A 10,348-nucleotide genomic window follows, 5' to 3' on the forward strand; every position below is an offset into this window, starting at 1 on the left:
AAAAGTTATTCATCCTTTAACGGGGGACATGAGGGCCTCATTCGACAGAGTGTCGGGGCCTTCTATATCGGGAGGGGTCGTCTACAGCATAATCTGTGGCTTCCCTAACTAACGGGTTTTCGTGAGTTTCCGTTTTTTCGAAAACTCTCACATTCCTCGACTGAATGGACTGCCGAATGGAAGGCAGCTGCAAATCTCTGCGGATGGCTTCATTCCGCACGAACCAAGGAGCATTCACAATCATCCTAATTAACTTATTTTGTAACCTTTCCAAAATGGAAATGTTGGACGGAGCCGCTTGTCCCCAGACGCCTGAAGCGTACATGATGACAGACTTGAACATCGTGTTGTAGATCGTGATCTTGTTTTTCAAACTCATTTTAGATTTCCTGTTGATCAGAGGGTACAGTCTAGCTATCCGACCCTCGATCTTGGATTTAACGTACATAATGTGCGGGTTCCAAGTGAGCCTACGGTCTATTAAAAGACCGAGGTACTTTACTCGCGCCTGCCAGTCAATCTCCCTTCCAGAGATTCTCACTTTTCTGGCCGGAGAAGATAGTAATCTTCCCATGGTTATCGCCTGAGTCTTTTCCGGGTTTACTCGGATCTTCCAATCGAGGTACCAGCGCTCGAGGTCGTCCAATGCACGTTGCATGTAGACGACGCCGAGCTCCCGCCCCATGGAAGACGAGAGTAGAGCCGTGTCATCGGCGTACAGGGATATCTTCACTCTTTCGGACCTAGGCAGGTCGCTTGTATAGAGCGAATACAGCGTCGGAGAGAGCACGGCCCCCTGTGGCACTCCAGCGAGGATCTCTCTGTTGTCAGACAGAGAGTCCTCTACTCTGACCTGAAAGGTTCTGCCTCTCAGGAAAGACCCGATCCACCGGATCAGGCCCCGAGGTAGGTCGAGCGCGTTTAGCTTATGTATAAGACCTTCGTGCCATACACGGTCGAAGGCCTTTGAAATATCTAAAAGTACGATATGTACTTTTTTGTTGTTGTTCAGCTCGCTGATGGTGTTCTCGACCAACCTTAGAGCCTGTAGTTCAGTGGAGTGATCTCTCCTGAAGCCGAATTGTTCGTTAGGCAGAACATTTCGGTCCTCAACTTCTTCGTTGAGTCTTTGCAGAACGACTCTTTCAGCCAGCTTAGCCGCCGACGAGAGTAGACTGATCGGGCGATAGTTCTGCGGGAACAGCTGGTTCTGACCCTGTTTCGGGAGCATGACGACGATCGCATGCTTCCACCTTCTAGGAAAGTGTCTGAGGGCCAACGAACTGTTGATAAGACTTAGCAAGAATTCAACGCTGTTTTCCGGGAGTCTCTTCAACAACTTGTTAGTTATTGAATCGGCCCCCGGAGCTTTCTTTGCTTTCGCAGCCTTGATGAGAACCTTCAGCTCCTCTATAGAAGCTGGACGGATGTCGTCGTCGTCATCCTCCCTGAGAAGTCGGTGAACCCGGTCTTCCAGCAGCATATCGCGATCGATGTCGTCATCGTCGTCAACGTTAAGTTGAAACTGACGTTCCATCGTGTCTGCAAAGGCTAACGCCTTGTCGGCGGGGGAGTAGCACACTCCGCGCTCTCCGTGAATGGGTGAGAGAGCAGTCTTCTTCCCCCTGAGCCTACGAGTGACTCGCCAAAGCTCGTCACTCCCAGGTTCGAAGGATTCCAAGAGCTCTTCCCACCTTTCGTTTCGATGTTCATTGATGGCCTGTTTGACACGATTGGCCATCCTATTCGCCGCTGTTTTGTCCCTTGGGAAAAGGGTTCGCTGGTAGAGCCTTCTCAGGCGGTTTCTCTCTCGTATCAAGGCTTTGATACGAGGGGGAAACCGTTGTAGCTCTTCAGCGGACACTCCTCCCTGGAGGTGGCCGCTCGAAACGCATCATTCACGGAAAGCTCGAAACGCTCAACTGCCGCGTCGAGTTCGTCGGGAGAGTCGAGTACCTCAGGAGGGGCGCGCATCTCTTCGAGCTGGGCTGTGAAGAAGTCTTGTGGAAGGACGAGTAAGTTGATATGTTTATTGTATACGCGAGATGGTCGAGAAATGCTACCGAAACTCTAGCTTTGTATGGCGAATTGTACCCTGAGAAACAATAAAGTGATTTTGTGGATGTGTGTGTGATTTGTGTGTGATTTGTGGATTGCCGAAAAATTGAGAAAAAATAAGTATCATTATAAGAGAGATTGCACATCATTGTGCTATTGGACTACGTCAGTTCGAAAAATAAAATTAGATTGGATTCAGACTCAGATTCAGATTCAGATAACTTCCGTAGTTAGAAAAATCCACTATTGGCGTTTAACATATGTAGTTATTGTAATACGAGTACATAGTTGAATTAAACTGATGGATGCCGTTACTATGTGATTATCATGAGAACATGAGAATTAAAACTTCTTATATTAATTGTATTCGTTTGAAAATGTCCTCTTAGTTACAAATACAAATGGTATATAAAAGTTACAAATACAAGGGTATAAAACATAGGGAGTTTGAATTCTCATTTTTCATTGTTAAATTTTCCATTACAGTGGCTACAAAAATTGATGAAAAAACTGGTGGTCTGCATTTGAAAAAATAAACATTTATCTGAAGGTGGTTGACAGTGTTTCAAAGTGAATTCCATTATTTCGGACTTCCATTGTCTAATATAATAATAAGAATAATAAAATCAATATTATTGGAACTATTCGTTCCCCACCCTCAAAAGGCTCATACAGCTAATAAGCCTGATGTAGTCCTTCTGGACCACCAGAGCAAAACGATATCTGTCGTGGAGTTTTCAACTCTTGGCGAGACGGATGTCGTCCGAAAAGTGGAGGAGAAACGGATAAAATATTGAGATTTTCTCTTCGAACTCCGCAGACTCTATCCAGACCACTCTGTCAAGATGGTTGTTCTGATTATTGGAATCTTTGGTGGAATGAGGCCCTTTCTACTCTCGAATCTTAAAATCATACCGGCTTGCCGCACTAAGGCAGAAATCTTAGATGCAGATGCAGAAGTCTGTCATTCTTGGCTCACTGCGCTTGCTCGGGGCACATGATTCTCGGACCCAATGATCACTTACCCCACGGTGTGGGGAGTGGTCGTTGGTTGATAATGATGGCGCTCCCTCCCGAATGTATTGGAGCTTCGGAGGATAGGGCCTGACCAGAGCAAACTACGGTAAAAAAAATAATAATAATATTGATTCACGTAGGAAAGAAGAATACAGAACAATGTAATGAGAAGATAAAGGTGAATATATGAGTACTTGATAAGTGTTTTTCAAACTTGTTTCGAGAAAATACAATGCAATAAAACGGAAATATGAAAAAAATCTAATGAGTATCAAGCTTGTCTAAATCTAAAAGTAAATATATACAAACCATTCGCACACACGCATATACATGTGTAACTATAAATTAATACAATGGTTGATGCGTGTGAGTGGTATAAGATTGTTTGTATGACATTTAAATGATACAAATGTTATAAGCGGTGTGTTAGAAATTATAATAATAAATAAATAAAATAAATTGGACAATACTGATGCACTAATATATAATAGGAGGTTCTATTATAAAGTAATAACAATTTTGTTCATTCACACATTTTTAACATTGACAAAAACTTTATTTCAAATTTTTTTTTGTCAACAAAATCAGAAATCATTTGTCTTGGCTGCCTGCATAAAATTGCCTCAATGATATGATATAATGATAGAATATGAATATTTTGAATTGAAGGGGTTATATTTTTAGGAGTGATTAATTTTTTTGGGAAAGAAAGTTTTTGGCTTTCTACTACTCCATCTGATACAAAAAAAAGGGATGAGAGAATCTTCCAAAGGAAGGAAGAAAGTAATCAATTTGAAACTCTATACATGAATGTGTAGATCATGCAAAGAAGTAACTTTCAGACACAAACTGAAAGAAAGTCCTCCTGAAACAGCTACTTTCATATAAACATTGAATTACACGAAAGAAAATAATTCTTTCGAAACAAATACTTCTATATGAACAATGAATTATACAGAAGATACTTTTCTCTACTCAGTTTGTATTTGAAACATTTGTTGTGGAATAAGAATCAGATATCATTCACATGAGTTCTACTTTGAATGAATGGTAATAAATTGTACTCACATAGAACACTGTCACCCTCACTGGTATACACCGATGTTTCGCCTTAAGACACTTGCCCTGAGGCTCTTCAGTACCAAATTGGATAACATTATAGAAAATACACACACTTCATTCATGAATTACGATTTTGAATGTCACGGAATAAGCTTGATCTGCTTATGTCATCGATGACATCGTAATGACATTCATTCACCTATTTGATTTAATCCCAGCCAAGAGGAATCTCATTTGAATTGCAGGGGTTATATTTTTAGGATTTATTAATTTTTTTGGGAAAGAAAGTTTTTGGCTTTCTAATACTTCTTTGCATGATCTACACATTCATGTATAGAGTTTCAAATTGATTACTTCCTTCCTTTCTTTGGAAGATTCTCTCATCCCTTTTTTTTGTATCAGATGGAGTAGTATTTTAGTATTATATACAGTGCATTTCTTCAATGTCCCTCCCGTGTTAGGAATCACATGTTAAAAGGTAAGACCTCGTTAGTCCTTAACTCGCACAAGTTTCTCAACATCTGTGAGTTGTCGTTCGTATGGGGGCGACAGCTGATTAACGGAAAAACATATTTTTTTAAACGGATTTATTTTTTGAACGAATCAACTCAAAAAATTGAAATTTGGAATAATGAAATTAAATCATGAATACTTTATTTTGAAGTGAAATTGACAGATGAAACTTTCAAGATGGCGACTGGGCGCCATCTGAAAAAAAAATCAAATTGAAAGGGGGGTCTTGTGACATATCTTTTTGAAGCTCCTAACAAATGCTTCACAATCCTAGAATATAATCTTCAACTACTACAAAATGACGTAACTTTTAATAATTGCCTGAATACATTGACATTTAGCTACATAATATAAGGTAATAAGCTTGAGGTCAGCTCAGAAGATGCTCGAAATGGTTGCCTTGAACTTCTTGACATATGAACAGCCTATCCGATATTTTTCGCTGAACAGTTTCGAACACAGTAACGTCAATATCTCTACAAACATTTATTATTCTCTGCCGTATATCCAATATTGAAGCAGGTTCAGTTTCGTACACCTTTTGCTTCAAATAGCCCCATAAAAAGTCCAAAGCTGTCAAATCTGGCGAGCGGGCTGGCCATTCTGTAGGATCTCGTCGGCCAATCCAACGACCGGGAAAAGTAGTATCCAAATAGTTTCTACATTTTTTGAAGTAATGTGGTGGTGATCCATCTTGTCGGAATACACTATCCATATCGAATTCATTAGAATTCGCTTCGACGATTTCAGTGATGAGAGGGTCAACAGTAGTTTCCAGCATATTCAAATTCAGTTCCCCTGTTGAATTTTGATCAATAAATAGAGGTCCTACAATATGGTTTTCCAATATTCATGCCCAAACGTTAATTATTTCTGGATATTGGGTATGTGTTTCCCGGAAAGCGTGAGGGTTGGTTTCATTCCAATAACGGCAATTTTGTCTGTGAACATTGCCGTTTAAAAAAATGTACCTTAGTCACTAAAACAAATATTGTGGAGATAGGTAGGATGCCTTGCAATGGTTTCCGTTATGATTTCGCAGAATTCTTCGATCAGGGTCATTTTCAGTTAATTGGTGTACTATTTTAATTTTGTATGGATGATACCTATTCCTCTTCAAAAGTATCCACACAGTAGAAGGAGACACCTCACAAACATTCGCGACGGAATAAGTAAACTGTTCAGGATTTACTACCATCTCACCAATTATTTGCACTTGCTGTTCTTCCGTAATGGACGGATGACCTGGGGGCTTTTTGTTATGTACACTACCGGTAGTTGTGAATTTGGATACATGTTCCTTCATATATTTTCTACAGATAGGACGATTGGGAAAACGTTCATTGAAAATCTTTTTGGTCTCGTGAATGTTACGCGTCGCACCGTGAATAAAAATGGCTTCAATTTTTTTTTCCAATGGACGAGAATTGACAATTTTATAGATTGTTGACGTGGTACCTTTCTACTAGTAAAACCGAAAACTAAATGAGAATATTCGTACTGAACAATGCTGTTCATTGTCGTACTGACATTTTTTGTCGTTTGTATGCACAAAAATAACATAACAAACCTTATCGGGTTGTTGGAATTGCCATATGGCAGATAAAAAGGAATATTTTTAGAAATATCGATTATTAAATTATTAAATGTTCCGCCGTTTTGTAGTAGATGAAGATATTCACTTAATATTCTAGAGTTGTGAAGTATTCGTCAGGAGCTTCAAAATGATGTGTCACAAGAGCCCCCTTTTCATTTAATTTTTTTCCCAGATGGCCCCCAGTCGCCATCTTGAAAGTTCCATCTGTCAATTTTACTTCAAAATAAAGTATTCATCGATTAATTTCATTAACCCAAATTTCAATGTTTTGAGTGGACCCGTTCAAAAAATGTAAGGGGGATCATTAAAAAAATGCACTGTATTTCTATTTTATTTTATACCATATTAATATTATAATCTAAATCACGCATATGCTTTTGAAGTTTCAGTAATCTTTCATATGTCTATTTTCAAAGTTGGACAGCATTTTTCTTCCTGCATTTTGTTACTTTTTAAAAATAAACATTATTGTTATTATTATATATACGGGTCATTTCAATATTGTCATACTCATCATAGCTTTCTAAATCTAACCAATGAAAACGATAATACAGTTAGTTGTACTCGTAGGGTTCTTGTGGAAGTAAGCGATCAATCTGTATTAGTGGAAGTGAAATTTTCCTGTTTTCTGTATCAGTGATGAATAGTTGTAACAATACAATTTAAAAAACACGCATTTCCAGTTGTTATAGCCGGAAGTACCAATTAAATCATTTCCGCAGAATATGTCACACCTGGAAGGTTCTAGAAAGGAATAGACGAATAAAACTATCAGATTGAACAGTCCATTTCCCATGAAACTCCCCATACAAGACTTCAGCGATTTTTTCTGTTTGTATGTTACTAAATAATTGAAAATAAATTGATTTTTCTTAATAAATTGAAACACTGTGAACTCCAATAAATAGTAATTAATTGAATTAATTAATTTCAGATACCTCTAAAATGATTCACTTTTGCAACGACAAACAATGAGGTTTCTTTTTAGTTTGACTGAAATAAATATAAAAACTGAAAATTTCATTTTTGGCGTAATCGAACCTCGTCCATACTACTGAAGTTGAGGTAGGTGCCCAAAAAAAATTTGCTAAGCCCTACCTCACGATAGCTTTGAAGGCGACAAATTTCATTTAACGCAGTCAAATAAAGCTTTGAAGACGTTTTTTGTTTATGCCGGGGCTTACTATATCGTGAAACTTTTATGAGCTATTGTTTCTAATCTATTTGGTATTGAAATTGATTGAAAAATATACATATATATGGTTGTTCATACTTACACATATACAGGGTTGTTCATAATTATTTATTCGAATCCATTCCCAGACAAACGTGGACATTCAATTAAATTTTATGTTGTGTAGAATTCTGATAGGACATACGGGCTGAAAAATCCCGGGCCTAAGAAAGAAAACGTGTTTTTTTTTGTTCAAAGTTAGCTTTACTCTTTACTTTAACATTTCAATACCACTGAACGATTTATCTTTTGTCTCAAAATAGGTCTGTTTCAGCAATAACCTCTTCATTTGAGCGAAATTTTTAACCGATGAGCATTTTATTGAGGTCTGCGAACAACCAGGAGCCGCTGAGAGCCAAATCTGGTGAATACGGAGGATGTGGCAGCAATTCGAAGTTCAATTCATGTAGTTTTGACATTGTTTTGAATGATGTGACACGGTGCGTTATATTGATGAAGCAAAGTTTTTTCTTTGCCATATGCGGTCGTTTATTTGCAATTTCGACCTTCAAACGCTCCAATAAGGCTATATAATATTCACTGTTGTTGTATATTTTCCTTCTCAAGATAATCTTTTCAGCCGATTGTTATGCTTTAGGGCGCTTCGGACGAGGTTCACCAGAAGTGGTAGATCCATGTTTTTTCCATTGTCACATACGACGCAAAAATTACGGTTTGTTATGTTTAAACATGGCAAGACACTGCTCAGAATCATCAAGTCTTTCTTGTCTTTGGTCAACACTGAGCTCGCGCAGCACCTATTTTGAACAGAGCTTTCTCGTATTTTAATGCTCATGCAATATAAAGCCAACGAGTTCTTTTGATACCTTTATAATGTCTGCTAACTCACGCAACTTTACTTTTCGATCATTCAAAACAATTTTGTGGAATTTTTTATGTTTTCTCCACATTTGAAGTTAGCAAACCAACGTTTGATTGTTTCTGATGGAGCGGAGTCCTTAAAACACTTTTCAAATCATAGCTTCGCTTGAACAGTATTTTTTTCCATAAAGAAGTGTAAAATTAAAACACGGAATTGTTTTTGATCCATTAGTTTGAAAATAACAAAAGTAATGTCACTCTTAGGACGATAACTCACAAACTTGTGAGTAGAATATCATGAAATTTCAACAGCTTTCATTTGGAAGTTAGTCCTAACTCCCATAAGATATCAATTGGAGGACTTCTCGAAAATGACTTTTATTTTACTCTATCATTTTTGTCCATAGAATAAATGTCTACATGATTATCTAATTGAATAAGTTGATTTTACAATGATAAAAATGTTCCAAATGTCAGTGTCATATATTATATTGTCTTGATTAAATGATATGCTATAAAAGATATATTGTGTTCATTGGCAATCAGCAAATTAATAAAAATATATAATCTCAAAGGTGTTACAATATTATACAATATTTAATTTTCGAGCGGTTTATTTTTCAATTTTCGTGTTTTTGTCTGAAGTTGAATATTTTTTTAATTTTCAACATAAATATAATCTATGATGGAATTGGGCGATACTTGATGAAAATCCATAACTAACGTACTCAAAAAATACTTTATTTTGAGATTTCCACTAAACAGTTTTAAAAAACTCGCCATACAATGGCTTCTTCGGGCGTGTCTTTATTAACTATGTTCCACATATCCAATGCTGATTATACCTAATTTTATAATTTAAAGTACCTATATTTCAAGTACCTGAGTTTGCAATGAATTTCAGGGAGTTATTCAATTCTAATTGGCCATTCACTAAATTACCCGAATTCTTGAATCTATTAATTTCTAAACATTCCAAAATATTGAGTTTCAAACTTTTCTCTTTTAAATGTAATGATTTGCAAATGTGAAAGTGGTCTTTCTATTTACAAAACTACTTCTATGCTCTTTAATTCTTTGGGAAAATGATCTCTCTGTTTGGCTAATATAGTTTTGGGCAAGAGCCACAAGTCAGATCATATACTCCTGTAAATAGAAAGACCAATTCCACATTTGCAAACCACCTTTTAGCAGAAGGACATGAGTTCAATCATGAATACGACGTGTTACATTTAGAAGAGTTTGAAGTTTGAAACTCAATCTTCTAGAATATTCAGAAAACAGTAGATTCAAGACCAATTAGAATTTTCTGAATGACCAATTAGAATTGATTAACTCCCTGTTACCGAATATGTTCTCAAATGTGGAAATTGGGACATACGCCCAGGTAATTTAAAAACCCAGGTTTTTCCGGGTTTTCCTGCAGCTGAAAAAGAAAATGCGCCACTGGAATCAATGAAGTCGCCCCGGAGCGCCAATTAATTTTTATTGTTGTATTTATTTTATTTTTATCGTTAGTGAAACATAATATACATATCTCATATTCATTATAAACTCAGGTGAAACTCAGGTACTTGAAATGTAGGTACTTCAAATTGTAAAATTAGGCATATTAGGCATTGAATATGTAGAATATAGTTAGTGAAGACACGCCCGAAGATGCCATTGTATGGCGAAACACGTGTGACTCTTTGTAAAACTGTTAAGTGAAAATTTCACAAAGTGATTTTTGAATACGTTATAAATATGTTCAATGGGTATTGTTTTGTGATTGCATCGAGTTGGAGGAATACTTAATATTCCTTTATATCATTTATATTCAATCGTTGAGCTCGTCTAGGTACCATCTTCGTGAATTTGGATTTCAACGTTCAACTTTTCAACATTTTGAGAGTGATGTAAGATGATGTAGGTTTATTTTCATTTATGCTCATTATCATAGTTATCATTAATTTCTACATTCAAAAAATTGATGGCGATACTTCACACACGTTTTTTCATTTATATGTTAGTGAAGAATTATAACTATGTCGATACGTTACCTA

General features: G+C 36.9%; 1 protein-coding gene across 1 annotated transcript in view; it reads left to right on the forward strand.

Moving 5' to 3' along the window:
* Nucleotides 1–8,021, forward strand: part of LOC111517831 (UDP-sugar transporter UST74c) — a 67,671-nt gene extending 59,650 nt beyond the window's left edge. Inside the window, exon 2 of the mRNA XM_074178377.1 lies at nt 7,756–8,021. The gene's annotated coding sequence lies outside the window, so the exon portion shown is untranslated. The remainder of the gene's footprint in view (nt 1–7,755) is intronic.
* The last annotated feature ends 2,327 nt before the right edge of the window (nt 8,022–10,348 follow it).

This window comes from Leptinotarsa decemlineata, unplaced genomic scaffold, assembly GCF_025532065.1.
Source record: "Leptinotarsa decemlineata unplaced genomic scaffold, Ldec_3_MD MMD2_tig00003736_RagTag_RagTag, whole genome shotgun sequence".
In the NCBI taxonomy this organism is placed as follows: Eukaryota; Metazoa; Arthropoda; class Insecta; order Coleoptera; family Chrysomelidae; genus Leptinotarsa; species Leptinotarsa decemlineata.